The 3,513-nt window shown below is 45.7% G+C and overlaps 1 long non-coding RNA gene across 1 annotated transcript; it reads left to right on the top strand.

The window, feature by feature from the left end:
* The first annotated feature begins 686 nt into the window (after window positions 1-686).
* On the top strand, window positions 687-1,526 carry LOC144229583 (uncharacterized). The gene is made up of 2 exons (XR_013334531.1): window positions 687-896; window positions 1,384-1,526. It is a non-coding gene; the product is annotated as an uncharacterized LOC144229583 (long non-coding RNA).
* The last annotated feature ends 1,987 nt before the right edge of the window (window positions 1,527-3,513 follow it).

Genomic DNA, 3,513 nt, shown 5'->3' with positions numbered 1-3,513 from the left:
AAACTATATAGTCTAATTACTCCTGAGAGAAAGAGATGAAAAGGTCAGGAGGTGTAGAATTTACATCTACAGAATGGACTAAGTTTGATTGTTTAAGTACGCCGGTGACCAGAGGTAATCAGGTCAGTGTTCTGCGGAAAAAAGAAGGAAAAAAAAAACAAAAAACAAAATCAAAACCAAAACCAAAAAACCAAAAAAACAGAAACAACACACACACACAAAAAAGGGGGAGGGAAAGGAGGAGGGAAGCTCTCAAGGAGGGATGGGCGTGGTGTGATCCAATGAGTCAGGAGGGAGTTCTGCCTGGAGGTTGTAGGGAGGAGAGTGGAGGCGCTCCACCTCACTTTTATAGGTGTGTAAACTTCCTGAGTCAGGGGCTCAGGCAAAGTTTGTTGTGCTTTTCAACCCAGGCCAGTCCCAGCCTCCAAATCCTAGGCCAAGCACCCTGCTGAAATTGCCTCAGGGGATCCCCTGGCTTTCCCCTCAGGGCGATTCCAATCTTCCAGGCTAGCTCTGGGGGTGGAGCCAGAAGCCTCTGCTCCTTTCTCCTCCAGGTGGTGCTGGGGGGCCTGGGCGGAGCGGGGGGCTTTGTCTGCCAGCGCGCTGAGCCCGCTGGAGTGAGGAAATCAAGTTCCCTCTGTGTCTCAATCACCCAAAACACGAACTCGAGGTCACATCTGCCAGTTTTTAGTGCTTTGCCTTCCCTCTAGAGTTCCAGCCAGCTAGAAGCACGGCCTCCGGGGCCTGCGCGCCTCCTCAGGGGTCCACGCCCGCCTCGAGGGTAATGGCTGCAGGCACGCAACCTCTCCCAGCCAGCCAGGAGCCAGTACAAAGAAGCAAATCCTGAGCGCAGCCCCTCCTGGGCGACTTGGAGCTTGGAGGGGCCTGACATGCAGGTATTTTGTGCGCAAAGATTTTCTACACCCCGAGCGGAGGTTTTTCTGTTTCGGACTCTCTTTTTCCCCCTCTCACTCCCCACAGAGGGGGTGGCCCATCTCTCCAGTCTCCAATCCAGGCCCGATTTTTACTTCCCCGGTTCGCACTCACGTTAGAAGTCTTTCTCAGTGGAATCTGCATCCTTTCTCTCCCAATCTCTTGGGTGTGGTACGGTTTCCTATGGCTTCAGATCTTTTCCGTGTGATGCCTGGGCGCGAGTGCCAAAAGAAGTCCAGTTTTAACAAAGGTGACCTCATTATTTATGTAAGCTCAGCAAAAATAGTGACTGACCTTATAGATTCTTTTAAACTTGCTTTGTTGAAACTTTTCATAAGGACTCTCTTGATTGAACTTCTAATAGTCTCTCGAGGCCAAAGGCCAAGCCAAATACCTGTCATAAGATTTGCCTGTGATGATTATAGATTTGGGTGAATTTCTCTTCTGCAGGTTCCCCAGATATCCTGAGGGTTCCCACACAGACCAGGAAGTCTTATTGTTCAATCACCTGGAAAGGCTGCTGGGAACTCTGCAAGCAAGTTATCAGGCCAACATTTCTCTCTTTTTTTTAATTAAAAAATTTTGTTTTGTTTTGTTTTGTTTATTGTCAAGTTGGTTTCCATATGACACCCAGTGCTCATCCACACAAGTGCCCTCCTTCATGCCCATCACCTCTCTTCCCCTCTCCCCCAACCCCCTCAACCTTCAATTTATTCTCAGTATTTAAGAGTCTCTTATGGTTTGCCTCCCTCCCTGTCCTTAACTATTTTTCCCTTTCTCAGGCCAACATTTTAAGAGGCTTTATAGACTCCATAAAGTCATCCTTAGTTCCTTAAAGCTGCCTGATCATCTCTGAATCTATGCATGACTCTGTCAAACATGACAATAGTCTAGTGTAAGCCTTGGTACAGTAACCAGTGTTTCCACTGGTGTCCTGTTATAAGCAGAACACCTTCATATTGAACTTATGCAAAAACTGCACTTGCCTTGAAGCAAAAAAGACTCACAAAGAGGTTCAGTAACCAATGCTTTAGTGCTTTATCTTATTTGGAAAAGATTTAGCTATCCAATGAATACAAACTAATATTTCATTTCACTTATCACAACTTTAAAATTTCAAATTATGAATGAATTGAAAGCTCTGCACATACACCTTTTTATTTCTTAAATCAACTTATTCTGAACAATTACTCATGAAAACTTTATGAGACAGACATAATTAATCCTCATTTAGGTCACCTTTTTGCTGACCAATGGCAACAGAGAGAATATAACCTCCTTTGACCTTAACAAATCTTGGCAGAATAAAATTTTATATGTAATGCTAATATCTAAAGATGTGTCTTAAGTTTTAATAAACCAACAAGTTTAAATTTAAATTGGGGTGCTTCTTGCTCCCTGATTGTGAGGGTAGGAGGAGCAGGAGCCTTCGACACCCAGGCAGGGAGGGGTTCAGGAGCCCATGATGTGAGTCCTGCCGATGCCGGAGCAGAAGCAGAAGGAAGACAAGAAGCCAGGGGTACAAGGGAGCCTTCACAAAGGCCAGAGGCAGATCTAGAGTTTGGACTAACATTTCTTTCTTCTTTTGGTCTTCTGTCTGCCTCCTGCAAAAAAGGGGAAAAAAGGTCCTCTGCACCATTTATTTAATATATTTCCTGATGGACTACTTTCTTTAGGAACAGGAGAATCACATTTTCTTCCTGGGCAAAAGTTGAGAAACAGCACAGCAGCAAACTGTGACTCCATGAAGCCCAGAGTACGTCTGCTGGCATACCTTTTCCCCAGCGTTGGGGCAGGTCGGACTGAACCAGATGGCTTCCTAGTTTCTGGTTCCTCCCCCAAAGTCATATTTCCACTGTCTGAACCAAAGGTCTCCCTAGACAAGCCTACAGCCAAACCCAAACTGTCTATTTGCAAACAGCTCAGTTGGAGGAAAGACTCAAGAGACCCATTTCATGGACATTTTCCTCTGAACCTAACATACATGACAAGGTGACGCCACAATAAAAATGATCTCTGTCTTAGTCATAGGTTCCTGTGTATATTCCTTCCATGTATTAAAGTTTCAGTCCAGTGGACTAACTGCTGGGATAGAGATGGAACTTCATATTCTATACACATTTAAACCACCACCCCCNTCTGGGTCGATCTCCGAGCCCAGAAGCCTCTTCGGAAACCTGGGATCTGGAGCCTAGGTACTTGGGACACACCGTGGAGACCCTGAAGACGCAGGGGAAGGGAAGGTTGGGAGAGAGCCCCACAATTTCCTGGGGACAGGATAATGGCTATCCTGTCAAAAAAGATTCAAGTGAGAGGATTGGAAGAACTTCCCAAGAGCAGACAGAGGGGCTTCTTTTCTGAGGCAGAATCCTCAGCCTGATACAGGGAGGGAGCAAGGAGAANCTGTGTCTTATCTTGCCCATGCTTTCTCCTGGACATTCTAGATCTCCAATCTATAGGACTGGGCTCTGGATCCTTAACGAAATGAATAGAGTGTTGTGTATATGTGTACAAATGTGTTGGATGAGTGTACAAAAGTGTGTAAGTTTGTGTGTGTATGCCTGTCTGTAAATGTGTGTC

This window comes from Crocuta crocuta, unplaced genomic scaffold (assembly GCF_008692635.1).
Source record: "Crocuta crocuta isolate KB4526 unplaced genomic scaffold, BGI_CrCroc_1.0 scaffold2105, whole genome shotgun sequence".
NCBI classification, from domain to species: domain Eukaryota; kingdom Metazoa; phylum Chordata; class Mammalia; order Carnivora; family Hyaenidae; genus Crocuta; species Crocuta crocuta.
Note: the sequence above shows the minus strand (reverse complement) of the source record. Positions and strands in the feature narration are given on the sequence as shown.